General features: G+C 41.9%; 1 long non-coding RNA gene across 3 annotated transcripts in view; it reads right to left on the bottom strand.

The window, feature by feature from the left end:
* The window catches only part of LOC108961911 (uncharacterized), a 72,168-nt gene that overhangs the window by 7,222 nt on the left and 43,229 nt on the right, over positions 1 to 21,717 (bottom strand). For all 3 annotated transcript variants that reach the window (XR_001990323.3, XR_007778292.1, XR_007778293.1), the window contains 3 exons: positions 17,200 to 17,393; positions 16,966 to 17,088; positions 15,088 to 15,235 (listed from right to left, as the gene is read on the bottom strand). This is a non-coding gene — a long non-coding RNA (uncharacterized LOC108961911). The remainder of the gene's footprint in view (positions 1 to 15,087; positions 15,236 to 16,965; positions 17,089 to 17,199; positions 17,394 to 21,717) is intronic.

Below are 21,717 nucleotides of genomic sequence, written 5' to 3'. Positions count from 1 at the left end.
ACACACACAGTCATTCATCTGTTTTTCTGGAAACTTGGAGAAATATAAATGTGAAAGGTATTGATTTTTGAAAAACTAGAAATCACAAGTTAATTTATCACTTTATTCTGATCACAATAATTTATCACTTTATCCTTATGCAAACAGGGCTTTCATCAATCTAATAACACAATATATTTATTTAACAAAAAACCCAAAACTTGATACACCCAAAAAATTATTTTTTTCTTCTTCCTCACCTGATTTTATTGTTACAGGTCCTTTCAGAACAGCTCCAGAAAGAATGTTTGTCTCGTAAGAATCAACACAATCTATTTCAATGTTATTTTTGCTTTGACTGGATCTCCACAAAGTTAATTTCAACACCAATCTTTTCTTGACTAAGGAGACCTAAAGTTGATAGTATATTGAAAAAAGGAAAATTTCTTTCCAGTTGTATTATTAGGTTGTTCAGAGGTTTCCAACTAATCCAAACCAAACTCACTTTTTATAAAACAGAATATATTTTAAAAAGTATTTTTCATGATATCTCTACCATTGCTCCACAAAGGTATCAAATGTAATCATCCCACAGCCTATCTTGAATGCCTATCAACTGCTGATAACTAAAATATTTATCTCACTTTAGTCATCATACCAAATACCTTCAGATGAAACAGGGAACTACATCTCTATCAACCACATTCATAAAGAGCTTTAAAGAGGAAAAAATGAACAAGAAGCATCCCTTAGAGCTCCTGGGGGATGGGATTTCAAAAGCCCAGCTCTACACAAGCAATTGAATAACCACACCTGTTCTGATGCCCAAGGGAAGCCAAGGGCCCTGGGTAGGTGTCAGCATGGAGAGCCTGGTGCAGAACCACAACCAACTGCGGCTCCTTGTGCTGGGCTCTCTTCCACAGTTTGGATAGGGATAGAAAAAGGGAAGTTTCTCCAATAAAAATGGCGAAAACTAGGAGTACTTCTTGATTGAAGAATCAACTTCAATCATAGCAGAGTCTGGGTCTTACAAAAGCTCTCCTGGAGGAAGCTATATATAGACATGAAAGTAAGCAAAAAAACTTCAGTTGAAATAAAACATTTCAGATCAAGGCTTCAGCAAAAATTTATTGCTTCACATCATCCTGGTGACAATACTTTTCTGTAGGAGGGAGGAAAGTGGCCTCTATTTGTTAAACTCAGAGCTCAGAAATCAAAGCAGCCCAGTAGGGAAGTGGAAAAAACCACAGATACGGTTTTATTTGAAGAGTTTTTAGTGGTCCTAGTGAAGCAGACCAGAAAGTAGTATTTCTAAAATGTCAATAACCCAAATTCAAGGCTCAGACTTCCTCCAAACTTGAGGTTTGATCAAAGAATATTAGAATTCAATCCCAATTCAACAAACACTGAGATGTGCCATGCCCATTTCTTTTTAAGGGCTGGGAAAGATTTCAGGCAGACTTCTTTCTCACAGGTGGGCAACAGAAAAGCAGAATTTCTCACTGTGCCATAGCCAATGTGCTTTTTTTTGCTGCCCAAGAGGAATTCTCTCCTCAGAGAGGAAGGCAGGGTAACAACCAGGGCCACAGACTGACTGGTAGTCAAAACTGCACCACACAGACTGACTGGTAATCCAAACTGCAAGGTCAGGCTCTGCTACAGGGAACATCAGGAGTAGGACCTGGCACCAGAGATGGTTCTTTTCTTCCCTGCTCTCCTGTGTCCATTTCACATATGTTTTTGCCAGACCACGACTTCAAGCCTTTGAGGAAAAGGAGCCTGACTCTGACTGTTCATTCAAAACCTCCTGCCCTGCCCCCTGCCAAAGGCTATGTGCTGATATAGGAATTGTAAACTTGGAAAAATGGTTTTAAAATTAACATTAGTCCCAAAGCTTTTCATACGGTCAAACAAAATCTCACGTACAAATTCTTCCACAAATTCTTGCTTTTACTATCCAATCCTACAGTAAAACTGAAGAATGGGGTTTAGCATCAAACAGCAGAATTAGTGTGTTGAAGGATTTTGTGTCTCTAGATCACAGTTTGGAGTGAGAAATCTGATCTGTAAGTTAACAGAGCCAGAGGGCAGCTATGGTCACGTAGGTCTGACTTCCAAAAGGATGCCAGTAACAGACTGCTCTGAATGAATATCCTGCATGAACCTGAGTGAAGCTGATGGGAAAAGCATCCAATCTCTACTGCAAAGGATGGGAAAAAATCATAGCCCTGACTTTTGCTCCAAGAATAGTCTCCTCTGTTAAATGTTGAAGACTTTTACGCAGTATGAACTTGTCCAACTTCTTACTACTAATTCTTATTACACTATTGTCCAAAAGAACTTCTGTTTCTGAATTTCTCTTCCTTATATAGCATACTTGAGAACCAGACTTCTCTTGACTTCTCATTTGGTAAGCTAAGGGGATGGACTGCTCTGAAAAGTGTTTGCCAATCATTCTTGTGGCTCCTCTCTGAAAGATCGCCAGGTTTTCAACATCCTTCTTTAATTGTGGGTACCACAGCTGGATGGAGTGCTCCCAAAGCAGCTGCACCAATGCCAAACACAGCAGTAAAGCAATCCTTGAGTAGAGAGACAGGGAATATCAAGCAGGCATTAGAAAGGCTCCAAGGATTGCTTTAGACCCTTTGGCCACGGCACTGAAGTGAGAGATGACACTCAGCCAATTATGCACTCAAATCCTCAGTCGTTTTCCAGATTGCTGTTTCTCAGCCCAGTCTATTCCATCTGCTACAGAGATCTTGTATTTTTCATTTCCTTTACCTGTAGGATCCTGAAAAGAGGAATTATTTGCTATTTCCATTCTACCAAAGGATCCAAACCATTCTAAACTGCTCCTCCTGTCATCTGCTAACACCAGCAGAGTGGAGTTCACCCCTTCTTGCAGTCACTGCCACACTACTAAGCAACACTTATTGCAATAAATGGGTCCCACTAGGAACACAACTATTTGATGTATACTTTAAATCTCCTTATAAATCCTGCTTTGAAATTTATAACTGAAACAGTTGGAATCCATCTGCTGTTTCTTATTTGGTATTATTCCATTTGAGTTTATGAAAGAAAATGTATAGGAACAAGTTTAAGGCATACAGGAAGTTCTTCCATCAACATTAGTGTAATAATAAACCAGATAGATTTCTTTTTTAAAATCCAACTGAAGCTGACCTTAGTTAATTTCCAAAAAACAGTACTAGATGTCTCTTTATGTGATACATTGCTTCAGTATGTTATTCCTTATGTATTCCTTGCATATCCTTGAATATCCTTGAATTAATATTAATGTTGATTATTAATGATCATAGCAATTTATTTAAAATATTGATCTAAATTTAGATTTCTTTAGCCTCTAGAACTTCCCCAGTGTTTCTTATCAGAAATCAAAATAAAGACCTAGGGAGCTCTTTGGCTTTGTACCTCTAGGATTTGGAGTTAGAAAAACCCAGTAAGATTTGCATATGTAACTTTAAAACCTGATTAATATACTCCCAAGTACCAATGAAGTGAAAATTATTCCATTATCCAGAGAAAACATTCATCTTCTGTTTATTCATAAGATACAAAGAAGGTTCTTTTTGTGCCACTGTTATCAATTTTATCACAACCAGTCAGCCAATTGAACTATGGATTATTTAGTTTAAACTCTATTATCTTTTTTATTTATCTGATTCTCCCAGTAAGAATGACCTAATCAGACTTTCCTTGAGGCACCAGCATTGAAGTCTAATTGGGTACTGGTGTGCAAAGTAGCCGAAGCAGTTTTCACACTTATGGAAACAAGGAATCCAAGCATCCTAAAAAGATCTGGTGCACAGCATTTTTTCAGGCCACAAATCTACTGTGATAGATACTTACTCTTGAAAAAGCTCTAGGTTGCCTTCTGCCTCCCTGGTGGCAGCCCTGCTCTGCACTGGTTTGGCTGCTGCCTCCCTGAAAACAGGGAGTGCAGATTCCCAGCAGTCAGCTGCCGAGGGAGATGCTGATCCAGAGTTAAGTTTGTGATTCTGCTGAAGGTCATTTTCTCCCCTGTGCAGGCGAGCACAGCCCGACTGGTGCATTAGAATAAACAGATGCTATCAGCACCAGCAACAAATTATCTTCCTGGGCTTGGTAATTTCTGGAGAGTAGCAGGTTGCAGCAAGTCAATTTACATTGAGGATGGAGGGAGGGAAGCAGAGGTTATATTGGCATTAGTAAGGAATTCAGTGCAAAGGAAAAGGAGCAGTAAATTGGAGCTGGACATTGTGAAGGAAGCCATCATCTGTGCACCCATATTGCATCTGATGAGGTACACAGCAAACCAGAGGTGAGGATGTGGAGGTTTCACACCTGAAGGGGATTTGTGTTTTTTGCTCAAGTGGAAGAGACACAGAGAGAGCACGTGCATATACAGGTAGATGTTTAGGGAGATGTAACTGCCCACATGAAAAGCAGCTCCTTGCACCAGGACTTGGGGATATACTGCAGCAGGAGGGGACAAGTCACTCTTTGTTTGCTGTTTCCAGGGGAAGATTTTTCTATGGCTGAGATTCCAGTCCCAGAACCAGAGTGGTGACATAACTGCACTCAGGAATCCGTTCACTGCTTCTCTGCAAGAGTGGGAGAGCACATCTCCCTATATATTTTTAGATGCACAAATATTTTAGCCTACAGTACTATGCATAACTACCTGCCCATAAATTGGCAGAACTGGCAGGAAGACATGGAAAAACTTTATAACAAAATGAGCAATGTACCTCCATATTCCTAAAACCCAATGTGGTGTCCCAGAGAACAAGACTTGCTCTATCTTTGTGACCTAGACTGGTCTCTGCTATGTTCAGACAGTGTACACACACCTATTTGTGCACAGAACTGCAAGATAAGCCCAGAAGTTTATGTAATTTCTCCAGATAAGGTACCCATTAGAGGCAGGTCTTACACCTCTGCTTTTACCCATGGTATCTCTACACACATTTCGCACTGGCACACATAGCCTGCACTGCTTTTTCATAGTATTTTCCTCAGTGTTTTAAGCAGAATTCATATGTCTGATTGGGACTGGGGAGCAATGAAACCATCTGCTTCAATCTTATTTGCAAAAGACAGCAGACACTCATTTCAAAACTAGTCTGGCTTTATCATCACAGTGAAAGACACTATTTCAGCATTCCTCTGCTGGGATGGAAAGAAAAAGCTGCCACACATCTCCATGCAGGTGATTCTTTCTACCTCTAGACTCAAGGGAATTGTACTTCCTATATGTGTGAGCAAAAATTATTTATACCCTATTTATTTATTTATTTATTACTTAGTGCCCTGTGGCTCCAGCCCTGCAGTTTTCTACTGCTGTCAAGAAAATATCTGCAGATATTGATGAGTTTTGGTGATTCATTCATGTCAATCCACAGCTGCCTACACAATCTGGTATTAAGTTTGTATTTGCCCAGCTAAAAAAGGAGACTAATCTTACCAGTCCTGAAAGCCTTCAGTACAAATGTGAGGAGGTAAGCTGCTCAAAAACCTCAGAGACATAGAAATTCCTTTTGCTTTTCTATAAGAACAAATTTATATTTTTAGTCTAGAAGAACACATAAAATTTAGTCATCAGTAACCATTGTGGGCTATATTAAAGACAAAAAATTTTTAAAACCCCCAACCACTCACAAAGCATTACAAATTTTACTCTGTGTTCCCTTCATCATCCTTTAGGTACTTATGGGTTTCCACCTGTTGTCCTGACCCCTTATTTCCCTTAACTGACAGAGTGCAATGAAAATTCTACTACCATTGTTCATCTGATGTTCACTAAAGGTTTCCTAGGGGACATCTCTAGGCCAAGGGTTTCAGTGGAGTGGGACCAATTTCAAGTTAGTAGCATTGTAAATTCTAGGGCAGCTATTTCACACATAGCTGAAACAATTGGTATAAATCTAGATTATTTTATGAAGAGTCTGATGTCTCCATTTTAAACTGCAGGGTAACTGTAATACAAACAAAATCAGGCTGCTGATTCTCTGATTTAGAAGCTTGCAACGTTAGAAATTAAAGAATCCAGTCTCCTGACTCATTTCCATGCCTTTGGACTGCTATCAAACCTGGGTGGGTGCAGCATCTCATCCTCCTAGCATAATATTTACAATATTCTGCTATTCCTCTCTCAAGCACTGCTGAGGTTTCTTTTTCAATTCAGTTCAAAATAGGAGCAGTACTTTTTCTCTCCTAATATCTGCTCATATTTTAGACAAATCCAGTTGAAATGACTTGTGATTACCTTTCAAGGGCCAGATTGTTGTGTTATGTTATGCTATGGACAAATCCCTACATCGCTCAACATTTTAAATGATACTGAAAAAGAAATCTTAGCAGAGGGAAAAGTCCAAATATTCTCCCAAGAAAATTTGGCTAGCAGATTTAAAGTACAAAAGTTTCCATAGCCAAAACATTCACATCTGGATGCTTTTAACTCAGTCAGCTCAGCCAGACACCCACTTGTATCTGGATGTTGTGCAATTCCAGCATGAAACTCAAACTCATACTATGAATCCAGAAGCAGCAGCTTAACACTCTGCCCTCACACCCCTTCTTTTAAATCTTTGGTCCTAGAGAACTTCTTCCAGCTCTAGGGTTTGGAATAACTTGTTTTCAGACCAAAGCTGTCTTCTCCAAACCAAGTCCTGTATCCTGGCTGAGTTAGCTGGAGATAAATCAGCATAAAACTAAAATAGCACAATGGAAAGTCAGGCTTACTGTTAAATCATGCTTCTATTTTTACCTGGCAAAGCACTTAAGCATGTGGCTGAGATGCACAGAACTTAAGCATATGCTTAAAGTTAGTCCTCTGTTTACATGTAATTTTAACTCGGGGCTTATAAATCAACTGGTGTTGTGAATCTGGCTGAAATATTGTGATTTTTAAAAGAAAACACACAGTGCTGATCTCTGAATATAAAAAGGGATCTATAGGGTCAGGATGCAAAAACTTGTACATCAAGGAGGAAAAGCTGAGTTTTGGCAGCTGGGCCAAAAGCTCACACAAACCTACAGAAAGGAAAAGGAATATTTCCAAGTGAACTGTGAGACAACACAAAGCAGGAAACAAATTTTAGAGTTGAGCATGTTCAACCTTAGTAGAATAGGGATACAAGCATGGTGGTGCAGGTAAAGCCAAGCCTTATCTGGCCCAGCAGTTTACCTGCAGCTCTGTCCAAAAACAGACACATGACGCAGGCTGTGCACAGAATGGTCACAGTCCTCCAGCTTTTGCCATTGGCAATTTAGGGACTTGAAGCCATCTCCAAGTCCACAGAGGCCCTTGTGCTTAGTAGTCCCTGGTGAATGGAGCCTACAGAATTTTGAGTTATCCTCTCTTAAATTTATTTCATTTTGCAATTTCCAGTATCTGTCACCACTTCCACAATAAAATAATGAAAAAGTACTCCTTTTATTCAATGCCACTCTCCATCCAGTTTCTTTAGTAGCCTTAGTTCTTATGTTGCAGGGAGAAAGGAAAGGTCAGTTCCCATTCACCTCCTCCATATCATTCACAATTATATGAGCCTCTGTCAAATGCTTCTCCAGTTTTTAAGGCTGAGAAGCATTGCTTTATTTAGACTTCTCAATTAAAAAAAAGGCATGTTTCATATTTCTAGCTACTCTTACTGCTATTTTCTATACTTTCTACTTCTAATACATCTTTTTTGAAATTGAGTGAACAGTCCTTCATGCAGCCTCCAAGATGCAGGAACACTATGAGAAGATCCCCATCTTTGTCTCTCTCCTCTAGGTACTGCAGTGCCATATGGTTTTTATTTTGCTGTTAATTATTGAAAAAAACTCCAAAAAACATTTAAAGGACTTCTAGTACTTGTCTGACATTTCAGGAAAGTGAGCAGCTACGACTTTATTAATCATTTTCCTGAGTATAAAAACCACAGAAAACATAGCAACCTAGATGCAAGAATGGTCAGGATTATTTTCTCCTGTGTTATGTATGTATACTAACATTGACTTTTGTCTACCACAGTATTGCTCAGACTCTCAGGATTCTTGAGAAAAGGACCATAAATGTTTAGTTATCACTGTGACAATGAATTTTTTTTTTTTTGCCTGAATGATTTTCCTGCTCTCCCTACTGATTCTTTTTTCAGGTACAGCTGTTGAAAGACATGGTTTCCCCTGCTCCAGAAACTCTACAAGGACTGCCCTCCCCTCCTTGCCCCCAAAGGATCACTAAAAAGAACATGAACATTTTCTAGTGTGAAAATTGGCTAGTTACAGCTTTTTCTTCATACCTTGCTGAGACTTTTTCAAAATCCATTTAAAACCCCAAACACACTATATTAAGTGTCACATGCTTTTCCAGATGCTTATTGATTCCTTTGAAGCCCTCCAGGGTTTGCAATGCATGCCTTTAATTTCCATAGGTCATGTTAGCACACCCACAATATATTGTATTTAGCTATGCTGCCACTAAAGCTGTTTTAATTTCCTTTCAATTTTCGTGGTAGACAAGCCAGACTGGAGACACCTGCAGGTTTTTTCATCCCTGCTGGAACACTTTTTAGGATTGGTGTCCCATTAGTTACCTCTGCTGGGTAAGGTAACTGAGGCTGACCCAACCCAAGAGTTTCACACCAGAGCAATTAGAACATTTGAGTGAATATCATTTGTCCTGGTGATTTGCTACTTAATTTCATTCATGCCTGTTTAAAAAGCTTTTTCTGGTAACAATTCAATTCAGGACCATCCCTTGGGCTCAACCTTTGGAGGACTTTCCTGTCAGCTGTGCAGGCAGTGCCTCTGCTCTCGGTGGGTTTGCTAAGCTGCACTGCTCCTTTCACACTTGGACCCCCCAGATTGTCAGTTCCTGTTATATTTGATGGAAATGTTCTACCATTTACTATGGGTTTTATGAGTCACCCCTCCAATCATTTTAGTTGTGTTGCAGTGGGTTTACATTTAACTTGTAAGAAATTATATTAGTCTCTGATTTCTTTGTTTAGGCATGATTTCCAATTTTTAGAGGACATCTTTGTGTATTGTCCCCTTCCTGCACTGTTTTACTGCACTAAATTTTTGGGGGGTTAGGTGAATTTTGGGAACTGGTATGTTTTCTCCACTATACAGTCATGGTACTTACATTCTACATTAAGTACTCATTAGTGCTATTAAAATGAAATTTCTTAATATTAAAATGCTTTTGAAATAAAAACAGTCTTGGTTTTTGGTTTTTCTTTATGTCATTATTCCTACTAAAGTAATGAAACTGACCATGAATGGTCACTATTGCCAAGCCATTCTTTCAGTGCAACAGCTATAATTTAGACACGGTCTTAGTCAAAAATTACTTTTCTCTTTTATTGGTCTGTTTAGAAATGTAAATTAAATTTGCCCTTTATGTCCTAAGTAAGATAAATATTCTCGTTTATTTTCTTGCATACTCTCCATTGCCTCTGATCTTTTTAAAGTATTTCATAGATATTTTCACTGCCATGGTCAGCTGTTTAAAAGGATAGCTTTATTATAATGCTTTTCTTGATTTGGTGTGGCAACATCCAACTCATAGAGTGTGGGTGGCAAATGATGATACAGATAATTGATTTATCTTATTGGATTCTGGTTTCCAACCAACTGTGAGTCACTTCTCCAATGGCAAAATCTAATCCTGTTATTTCCACATCATGAGTATCCTGGTAGTGCAGTGCTGGTACTGATCTGCTTCATTCAGCATGATTTCTTTGAGGCCAGTACAGTGAAATTCACCCATCCTCACCTGATATGGATTTAGTATTTCTAGGAAAGCACAGACACTTTTGGTCTTGGTCTGCATGTGCCTGGTTTAACCAGGCATTTTCTTAGACTCCTGGATTATTTGAACATTATTGGTGGCTATTCTGTCCTGCCATGAAGGCACAGAAGGAAATTTGCCATCAGGATGACTGTGTTCTTCACCAGGACCTCATCTCAAATAATTTGGAAGACAGTGTTTGTTTTCATCCGCAGTGTCACCAACCTGGCTGGCCCCATTTCAGAAGATATCATCCATTCTTGAGCATTTCTCCTGTTTCTAAGATGTCTCTCCTCTTTCTTCCCACACCACTTCCTTAGACACACAATGGGTCTATCATTGCCTGGAACATTTCTTAATGCTGTAACAGAGCTCCTGTTTTTACCATCCTCTCCTATAACAATGTTTTGCTTTGCTTTCTTTCTGGACCTCTCCCTTGAATTTCTTGGTGCTCACACAACCAGGACCAGACATGATACACAAGGGTCACCAGCTCCTCTCCAGCACCGTCTCAAAGGCTGCTCAGACACCGCAAGATACAAAGGCCCCAGAGCTCAGGCAAACCACTATGTGTGTTCCCTCCTGCCCTTGTATTCCCAGTTATCCATCCCACACTGCACCACAGCCTGCCTGCTCCTCCTCAGCAGGGCTGTGGCTCTTCCAGTGTGTGTCTGACTTAAGTGGATCCACAAAGCTGCCTTCTGGCAAGAGAGAGGGGTCACATGGACAGTATCTTTTGCACACATGTTTACTCATTCAGCCTGAAACATGATTTTACTGTTTGCCTCATTGTCTCCTAATTCAAGCACAAAGCAAGTCAAGCCAATTCTCCCAACCAAATCTCTTCTACATGTTCATCGTACATTCAGCACCCAGAAAACAAAGCTGCTTTCACCACACACCTAAAACTAGCACAAAAAACAGGTAAACATGAGTTTTCCAGAGAAAAATCTTGATGCTTATACTTCCTATCACCACAGCCCTCACTTTCCTGTGCTCAGGGAATTTTTCTTCTATTTAGAAGCCAACCTTCTGGAGAACACAATTTTTTTTTTGCAATATTTTTATTTTCTAAAGACTGACCCTGTGTTTAATTTGCAGAAAACACGTGGTACAGAACAGATCAGGGAGTTTGGCACAGAGGCAGGAGGTACTTTCAACCCTTGGTCAATTAAACAAGAAATGTAAAACCTGGCAAGTATTGCATTTAATCCTCTTTGCACCCCTTAGCCTCCTGCCAAGGATGAAAAGTACTTCTCTTCTTAAAAAGAATAAAAGATTTCAGAACACATCATCAACTCCTCCCTTCAGCCCTCAATACTGACAGTGTTATCTCCACACACAAAGCTTCCCCCCCTTCCTCCAGCTTGGCAACAAAACCCAAGCTCAATGAATATTTTATATGTGTGTGGTTAATGGAGCATTCTGGCTCCAGTCCATTAGGAACTTTACACAACGGTGTATTAACTGCTTCTCAATGTAACATTTTGAGTCTGTCCAAAGGGGACGTGTGTTTGCCAGTTGAGCCAACACACTATTATTGTCCTGTCAGCCTAGTTCCTGTCTTTGGTTGAAGAGCAGAGTCCCCCTGCCACAGCAATTTGCCACCATTGTGCTCCCAGCAGCAACCTGAGATCAGCTTGGCTCCAAGCTCTATTTTCCCCTCTGTATTTTAAGGTCTGTGTCTCATGTGGGGTGGGGAATGCCTGCAGTCTTTCCCCTTCAAAGATATACACAGGGATAAGCAATCACATCACAGGTTAGCATAAGGGTAAGTATAAAGCTGTAGAGATCTTTAATTTAATGGAAACCAGACACCCATATTTTTCATCAGCTCTGAAATCGGTAGCCTTAAAATCCACCTGATTGAAAAAAATTGATAGCAGAATGACAACATTTGACAAAGTAGTTATTACCTTATCACTTAAAAAACCTCCTCTGTTCCTCTGGGCCACCACAGACAGAGCACCATCTCCATCAAAACCAAAATCAGCACAAAGACATCTCAACAGTCAGATGGGCACAAGTCACTCCCCTTAAAACAAGTGACTGTAATTCTACCCTGCTCATAGACAATATCCATGGTAAATGGTAAAAAGAAGCAGGTGCTGGATTTCTCAGATGAAGAGCCCTGTGAGAGTTTGGGGTTCAGGTCTGAATGTTCCCTAAGCCTCCCAGAGAGTTTGTGGAGCACATGGGAGCTTCCAAAGTGTGAATCATTCCAACCTAAGGCAGATGTCTAGAGTGGGTAGGGTGAATGGCATGGGCTGTTTATCACTCCTCACTGAGCAAAGAGGGAGTCTAGATGACAATCTTAAACTTTATGTCTAAGTTTTGGATAAAATCAGGTGAGATGATTCTCAGCCCCAAGGTTTGCAGACTCATTACCAGGTGAGCCACAGACCCTGACAGACTCAGGGCAGAAAACAACAAGATAAAGAAAAGTGCTGATGTGGAAGGACTGATCTCATTCCTTCCTGCCTGAAAGCAAAAAGAGCTGATGTTTCAGAAGGCAAAGCCCATTCTTTGCTCTCACATCATTGCTGAAACACAGTGGAAGAAAGGGCACACCATTGCTGGACTTGCCAGGATGCTGCAGTGCCTTCTCTAACATCTGTATGAGGCACTCACCAGCCACAAGGGGCTTGGGAATTGCAGGCCAGGAAGGAAGGCTCAGAGGAGCCAGGGATGGACAGCTGGCCAAAATATAGATGAAGGGAAGGCTTTCAATGGGTAGGGATCACCTCTAGACAAAAGGTTCCTCCTCAGCCAGCAGTGCCTGCCCACCCATGACTTACCCAGAATGGGCACTGGTGGAAGGGTCTGGAGCTGAAAGATGTGGGGAAGGGTCACCAAGACACAGAGTTAAGGGAACCTTTGAAGGACTTTCCCATTGCTAGGATTTGGAAGAAAAAGCAAGGGTTTCCCCAAGCACACTGACAGGATCACCATGTCTCCTGTCACTCTTGAGAAAGGACAGGCACAGCACAAATACAATCAACAGCCATAAATCTCACTGAGCAGAAGCTCAGCTGCTCTGAACACAGCTCTGAAGTCAGGTTGTTTCTCTCTCCCAGAGGCACAGGCAGCAAATCAGTCATCCTACCAGTAGATAATCCAGTTACCAGCCCTCCCTCTTCTCCCTCCCAGATCCCTCAGCTCTCCCCCCACGCCCCTTAGCGCCATCATCAATGGAAAGTTTTAGAGAATTAGCTGAAAACAACTAAAGTGCCTAATTGACTGAAGAAGGGAAATGGCAACTTCCATCATCTCAAAAAGCTGCACCTTTCTCCTACTCATCTCAAAGCTGAATAAAGGAATTAAAAACACAGCCTGGGGCAGCAAGCAGAGATTTACAAGAAGCAGACATTAATTCTAACTCTAAAGGCTGGGCGTGTGCATGAGCCAGGAGGAGCAAACAGAGAAAGGGAGCAGAAATATACAGCCTTTGCATTTAAAGAGGAGGAAGGAGAAGGAAAAAAAAAGAAAAATGAAAAAAAAAAAATCAACAGCCTTTAAGCCCTTCCTAATAAAACAAAGATGATCCTGGCAACATGAAATGCTACCCTACTTTGTTTATTTATCGACACAAAGAAAGAAGCAAGTTGGCACCTCAGAGGGTATTAAATCCTGGTTTTTTGCTGACTGAATGACCTCAGCTGAAATATTTTCCATGACAAGAGCCCAGAAGACGCTGGCAGAGTGTCAGACAATAAGATTTTCAGAGTGTATTTACATTCTATCCATGGCCCCAGGCTGTTCCAAACCCATAGGCAGGTGCTGCCTTTATCTGTTCTTTGCTCACCTGGCTCCCTAGCAAAATGTTCTGAGACCTGTGGCTCAACTGCCTTAACTGTTTGTTGCCTGGTGCTCAGAAAGCTTCAGAGACATCTGGAATCCTGGCAAACAGAGATGGAGACACTGTTTGCCCCTCAAAGCTGACCACTGAGTGGTGTGTATGGCACTCTTGCCAAAAAGCAGAGGGAAAACAGCGGTGATGCAATGGTAAAAGACAGCTAAAAAACAGATTAATTCATCTGAGAAAAGTGATGCTTTTTAAAAAAGGAAGGGAGAAGGTGGTTCTTTGAAGAATGCATTGCATTTTCTATGACTTGGGATCTTTAAACTAAGTCTGGGTAGCTCTCTAGGAAGCAAAGGTCAAGATCCTGAAGAGGATCAGAGGTGGGGATCAGAATTTTACAATTTCTTGCCTTGAAGTCTGTGCAGGACAATATTCTGCTGTCAAGCAGAGGACAGCCAGCAACACACATCCGTAAAGCAGTGGACAAAAGGGAGAGAAGCAGGCTAAGCCACAAAGACGCACAGTGTTCTGCATTTCAACTCCGCGGCACAAACTCTCCACATTGCAGGCTTCCAGCTGCATTGTCCCCTAGACCAGCTCTTGATCTGGTCTTCAGCAAAACAATCTGTTCCATCCCTGCAGTGGCAACAGCCTCCACTTTGCTCAGTTTAATTTGGCTTCTCATGCACAGCTCCTCTCTCTTGAGTAATAAGCCTCCAGGAGATGCTGAGAGAGGCGACGCCCTTCATACCGCCCAACCAGGAAGAATGATAATTGCACTTCTAACAGCACCTTCTACAAGGCAGCCACCAAAGCAGAGGAAATATGAATTAAACAGGATAAAAAGGAGGGGCTTTACCCTTTACCTAATAAGGTATTATTCATGCTTTTGGAAAGCTTTCTTGAAGAGAGATGAAAACAGACATAATGGGTATTCATAAGCAAGTGCCTCTGGAAAAGGAAAGGCCTGCCTGCCATCTCACCCCATTGTCATGCTGGACTCACCTTCCACATTCCCAGCCTTCAGCTCCCTCTCCCTTTCCTACCTCTTTGCCATATGTCCTTGTTTAACCTGTTCTGTACCCAAGGCAGCTCCCCCTTGCCCTCATGCACGGCTCAGGTCTGACCCACTCACACACATCTTCACACCAGTTCCTCCAGGCTCATCACCCTCACCCAACCAAGGAAATTTCTTTTTCCCTTTCTCCTATTCCTGTCCTCCCTGCAAAGTTGTTCAGCTCAAATTCATTCGAGGCCTACTGTGTGTAAATCATTTCCCCTTTCACACCTTTCCTCCAGCCCACCAGGTCACTCATGCCACCCCACACCTGAAAGGATCCAGGCATCTGCAAACTGTGCTTGTAACTCTATTTCTGTATTTATCTGGCCTCACTTTTCACCCAGGAAACAAAAATGCGACCTTACCCTCCAAAATATTTATCACAATAAACTTCCACTCACGAGCCCAAAACAATGGTGAGTTTTAAACATCTTACAAAGTAAATTACCCACAGCTCACTTGCATAAGTTGTCACTGTCCTTTTCAACCCTGTCCAGCTGGTCACCACAGTGTGTGAGCACCTTGTAGCCTCGGCCATTTCTGAAGCTGTTCTGTGCAAGCTAGGCAGGACTTGCAATGGTGGGAAGTGCAGCTCCAGGCACAAAACCTGCAGAACAAAAAATGAACCCTGATCATACGTTGTAAGGATTTTGGGTGCATGGCAAATGGATTCCTAGAGGAATTTTCAAAGGATCCTAATAAAGTTAGACATATCACTCCCATCAAAGTCACAGCAATTTGGGTATCCAATGAGCTAAGGCCCTTTGAAAGCTCTGTAGGCATCTTCAGGCACTAAAATGCCTTTGGAAACTGCATGGAAGGCACAGAAACTGCAGCTGGGTGTTAAATGTTGAACCAGGTCTGTGGGCAGCCCTTTGGTGCCAGTCCTAGGGTAAGATCATACATACACATGCACTAAGACCACCACACAAGTAGATGTACAGAGAACTTTTCAAAGCTGTCCCTTTCCTGGCTCTACATTCCCAACCATCATTAAAAGCCATCATTTGTTAAAAAACAAACCACAACAATCAAACAAATGAACAAAAATCCTCCAACATCCAATCAATCAATCAACTGCAGAGCTCCTGGGATGAAATAAATAAGCTATGAAGAGCTCCTCTCAGCTGGAACAGCAAGGATAAAAATAGAGGAAAACAGAAGACTAACCAGGTACTGCACATGGTACCTGCCACCTTCCATTCTCAGCAGGAGCTCTGAGTAATGCCTGCACTCAGTGCTGCTGCCACTGTCCAGCCCAAGGACATCTTTTAAACAATGTCTCACTGATAATCCTGTAAGGATTTTCAGCTCTGTCCTGCGCAGCATTTTAATTACTCACACTGTTTCATGAGCTCAATCACTTACAGAGGGTATTTTCATCCCACTAATTGTAGGTTTCCCAGAGGACTCAGCACAGTATTTCATGTCCTCAGTACTATTAAATGCAGTAGGAAAGTATCCAGACTTCCAGAAGTCAAATTTTTTCATGCATACATATGTTTCAAGAGAGAAAGACAGAAAATCAGGTAAAGGAAAACTTCTAGGCATTAAACAAAAGAGAAGTTTCAGCTGACAACTTTCAAGGAAAAAATCCAATGGACAATATTTCAAATAATGCTACAATAGAGTCATTGAAGTCAGCAGCTGGTCTGGAACCTGAAATCTCTAATGCTAATGGCATGCAGGTGTCCCCCTGTGCTGGGAAAAGCAATTTCACTAGTTACTAGGTAAAGGTTATATCTGTATTTGTCACCCTGAACAGGCAAACCATGAGAGTCAGAGACCCACAGCTTCCAAATGCAGCAGCTAGAGACATGTGTTTTTAAGGAAGGAAAGTATGGAGGTTTCCAAGCATATCTGTAGAGCAAATCTGAAAGGTAATAATTGTATGCTCCTGCATTCCCTGGAGTGATGGTAGAGTCAGCCCTTACCCCCATGCCAAGGAAATTTAGACACAGCCCAAGGAGGAAACTGCGATTCTAGTGGAAAAAGGGCTGAGATCTGCCAAGTGCCTGGAGCTCACCACACTGGGAGGGGTATGGAGATACAGCAGGTGGGGGATCTATAGCCCGAAGGAGAATCCCTTTTCTAGCCCCTTCCTATTGGGTACAAAGTGCTCTAAAGGGAAGATAACATTCAGCCTTGTGTTCCATGATCCTGTAATGGTGGAATAGGCTCACAAGTGATGCCCCAGAGATGAAGGCACTTGTACATGAGCTGGGTAGTGACAACCCTCAGTGAAGATGCTCTTAGTTGTATGAAAGTCAGGTTTGGCACTCTGGCTCATAACAGGAGGTGTGAGTTGATCAGCAATAAATTATTGGACAGCTGTACCTTAACTGTGACCTTGAGTCTTCTCATCAAAAGAAATCTCCACAACGGTGATCTCTGGACTGTTGTGGTATGCAGATCCTGAGAGGCAAGTCTGGTTTACTCTGGCTCTTAGCAATCGAGAATCTGTGTCACAAAACACATTATCACAGTTGGTATTAACCAGTAAGCATCTTCCTAGCTATCTCTGCAAAAATACCTAGGTGAAATAGTCCCAACAAGCCAGAAGACCCCTACCTGCATAAGAAGTGTCCATGCTGATGAGAACTGGCTATTCATGACATGAGAACATGCATCAGTTCTTCCAGTGCTGAAGAAGAGACATCCTCCAGCAGCTCCTTTTGTTGCTCCTTATAAGTGTTTTTTGATGACAATTAAAGGTGCTGGATCTTAGCATTAGGTGGGAATAAAACTCAATGGCGTTCCACCAACTAGAAACAAAATTAAGAACGAGGCAATGCATTGGGAATTCCTTTTGACTTCAGGTGTGTTTCCACTCAAAAAGGTGACATGGATTGCAAGGAAGGACCTCCTAAACCAATTACCTCAATATTGACCTGTGGGTCCTGTCCTGACAGCAATTGTATCCTGTGAGAATTCACTTTCACTACGCACAATCCTGCACCTTGGAACTCTCACCTGGCACATCTGACTGGGGTGGACCTCAGAATATTCCAAAAATGGAGCTTTTACATCGCCCGCAGGGGTACAAAGCACAGTGAAAATGGTGTGACTCAGCTACTCTCTGGAACATGTAATCAGGATATTAAACTAGATTGTCGTTTTATAGGTTACCTTATTTTTAATTGGGAAAAAAAGAAAAAAAAGAAGAAAACGCAGAAGCCAACCAACCTACATATTTGGCCTTCGGATGATTTTTTTTGTTTTACGTGACAGCTTTTTCCTCTATTTAAAAATTTGCATAAATACTGTCAAGACGGGACATGCATGGTAAAGAATATGCAAAATCTTGAGCTAAGCCCAGCTACCTCTCCCACTGTGCTGTGCCAGGACAGAGCAGTGGGGCTAATACTGGGAGCACCCCTCCTTCTGCATGTCACTAGGTCAGGGACATGGTCCTGCTGGCACACAGCCCTCTAGAGAGTCGTCTTTTCTTGACAGACCTTACACAGAGAGCCTAGTTTGGGTTCACTCTGCCCTTTTCCTGGTGGTGAAGGGGGATTTGCTTATTTTCCTGTGGAAATTGAGCATGAGATGCTTCAATGTGACCTCCCCTGCCAAGAGGGGAGAGCAGGCAGGGAAAGCATGGCAGGGAAAGCCAAGGATGCTGGAAGGAACATGAGGTTGTGTTTACCCACACAAGGGCACCCCTGCATGATTTCATGCAGAATTAATTCAGCTCGTGCAAACTCCCGTGCAGACACTTACTTGTGGTTCAGGGAGATTTATCTCTGCTAACAGGATTAGGAAATGTTTAAGCTAAACCAAAAGAGAAGAATGCACACAAGCACATTCACAGCTTAGAAAACAAACAAATACTGAGCAAATCTGCCTTTAGACATGGCCAAAGCAACCAGAGCTCCCTTCCCAGCAGTCCTCGGCACACAGAGCATGTTATCTAATGCCATCCTCTTTGCTGCTTTTCCTGCTGCACCCCTAGCTTACCACCCACTCAGAACAGAAAATTGCAGCACTTTACACCTACATGGTGTTAAATAACTTACCTCACTTTAGAATTTGGCCCAAGTAGCCACATTGGAATATTAAGAGATGTGCAAAACAGCTAAGAATTTTTTTTTTTTGTCCCTCTGAGAGGGCAGTGGGCAGCAGAGTGTGCCTGTGCTGTGAGAGCCTGGCACTGTGCTGCAGTGGGAAGAGACAAAGGCAAAACAGAGGCACTAGCTGCTACATTCAGTACAAGAAGGCCATTACTCAGGTATCACCAACTATCAACAGGTATCTGCCCAAATCCCTACTGGTGGGAAAACACTTCAATTTAAACAGTGCCTTTACAGTGAGGACACTTGCACAGGTTAATTGAGAGGGCATTTGCTGCCTGCCCCAGAAGTACTGCAGCCATCTCTCCTGAGCTCTGCAGCAGTTCAGCTGGAGGTACCATGCAACCCAGCAGGGAAAGCAAAGTTTACTGAATCCTCCTGGAAGGGCATGGGTGGATCTCCATCTGCAGGGTGTGGTTCCTTTGAGATGGAATTTGGTTGGGACTTTGGGGTTAGAGCAGGAGTCCCATGATGTTCATTCTGGAAGGGTGAGGATGTTGGGTTTACATTTTTTCCAAAAGGTTAGGAGTTGTGGTGAGCCTAATAATTCTGGCATGTCAGCCTGAGCTACCTAGGGGGAAGAGCACCACCTTCTGAATTACCAAGTCAAATTGACTGTAGCAATCAACTTCTTCTAAGTCCCCATCCAAAAACAAACAGGCCCAACCCTGCTTAACTTATGAGATCATAGCCCAAGGCAGTGTAGCTCCCTGAGACATCACTGCCTCACCCATCATCTACAAACATCAGTTGTGCAGGGATGGTATGGGTCTCTCCCTGATTTTACATACACAGAGATCTCTGACCAATGACATAAGCCCACTAGAAATTGCCTGCAGCACCTCTCTGAGGTGGTAGGCAACCAGCAGAGCCATGGAATTAAGGACAGAGCAGTGGAATCATCAGGAACATGTCCTGTATGGATCTCTAACCTCTCCTGGCTGGCTCAAATTGGAAACCTCTTGCCCAAAATGGTGTTTGCCATTCAAAGCTGCCTTTTGTGAACCTTGCCACACCAATGCTTTGCTGCAGTTCAGTTCTGCTCTGGCTAATATATTCATGTCCTCATCATCACCTTAGAACCTATTTGCATTGTTAAACTGCTAGGAGAAATTGGTTTTCCCGTGATACTTCCAAATCAAAGCTGCTGGAGCTGGAGATCTTTCTTCTGTTAAGGCATGTTACTAACCCTTAATGGGTTTCTCAAATGCATAGTCCATACCTTTCACTCCATAAATCATATTCATGCCTGGCCCATCACTGAAGCAAAAAGTTCTTGTTGACATTTTCTTGAATCTGGCCTTTTCATAGCATTGGTTCTTTGCCATCAGTGCAGGAACCTCCACCACTGCTAACAGAACTAACCTTATTGATCCACACCTTACATGTGACAAAACAGAGGTGTGACAAGCTGCTGAGGGTTGTGACAGGTCAGGTTGGGACTCTACCTGTACATGATGCCAGAAGGTCTGAGCTGATGTCAGATGGTCTGAACTCTGGACCCAAGACAGCTCTTTAACTACTTGCTACCAGCTTTCCCCTCCCCACCCCACCATGACATGCTTTCGTGAAACAGAAAGAATAGGAGAAAAATAGCCATAAATCTCCTAAACAGAGCAAAAGTGTTGTAGCTGGTACACCTGATAAGCATTTCATAAGTCACATCATCTTGGGTGTTCTGCTTGACAGCCTTAAACCCAGAAATTAGCTCCATAAAGAAAATCACATTAATTAATTGACAATATATGTGCCACTTCTGCAGGCAAAAAAAAAAAAAAAAAAAAAGCTAAGATGAGCTAACTTTATACAGAAGAGCAGATCAAAAATCAAAATCATCTCGATAACTTGTGAAAATTGGGGGTGGGGAGGTTTAATTTAGTAAAAATCAGTGAAAGATGCTATGCTTGTAAAGGCATCATTCCTGCCTGCTCAGCACAGGTAAGCTTTCAACTGGTAGACTCCCTGTAGCATCACTCACCCTTCAAAAAAGATGTGGACAGATTACAGAGTCCAGGGAAAAGAAACCTGAGAAACACCATTTCCAGCAAACACATGAGCTGGGGTGTTTAGGAAAGGAGAGAGCTGCTCAAGGGGAGCAAGAGGAATTCTTCAACTGTGTGAAAGGCTTCCAATCAGTCCTCCTTCAGTGGCTACATGAAAAATTCACTTTTGATCCCTGGACCCATTTCGGTAATAATTTCATCCTTTGTGGTTAAGAAAGAAGTTTGAAATATAATTTAAGGGTAATCTGAAGGTTAAAAAAAACCAAAAAACCAAAAACAAAAAACAACCAAACTGAAAAAATGTGTCTTATGTAATGATTTGGCTCGTACTGGATGGGAAGATCCAGAATTTTTGATTACCATTTGGCAATGCTTACTTGCTTCCCTAAAGGGTTTTTAAATGGCACCAACATTTTATCAACCATGTTACCTCCTCCCATTGTCTGTATTTTCATTGACGTGGCCTTCTTGAGCTTTGAGCAGCTTTCCAAAGCACCCAGGCTGCAGAGGGGCATGGAACTCCTCTCCCTATTTTATTGCAACTCAGCATCAAATTCCTCCTTATCACCCTGCAGCACTTTCTAAAACTCAATCTGATTTGCTCTGCAGTGATCTATGAGGGTCTTGCAGCGCTCTTCACCTCCCAGATTGCACTCTCTGTGCCCCAAGCATCAGCATCCAGAGTAAATTTTCCCTCCAGCTAGGAGCTTGGCTTTCTCTCTGAGCAGTCTCATTTTCCTACCTTCATGCGCACTTGCATTTCCTTAATCAAGAGCATGAACTTCCATTAAACAGGAGAGTTTAAATGACAAGTGTTAAAGTAATTTTTTTAACCTTTTCTCATTCTGTAGGTGCCCTATTTCCCTGAAGACCAGGCACTGCCTCCAGCCTACTCACAAAGCTGTACCCTTTCTGACACCAGCATCTCATTTTTATCCTGATTTTCAGCTCCTTGTAGACAAAAAAAAAAAAAAAATAGCAACTTGTGTGGATCACATCTAAAACCACGTGCA

Source organism: Serinus canaria, chromosome 9, assembly GCF_022539315.1.
Source record: "Serinus canaria isolate serCan28SL12 chromosome 9, serCan2020, whole genome shotgun sequence".
NCBI classification, from domain to species: Eukaryota; Metazoa; Chordata; class Aves; order Passeriformes; family Fringillidae; genus Serinus; species Serinus canaria.
The sequence above is the reverse complement of the archived record's forward strand: the minus strand, read 5'-3'. Positions and strand labels throughout refer to the sequence as shown.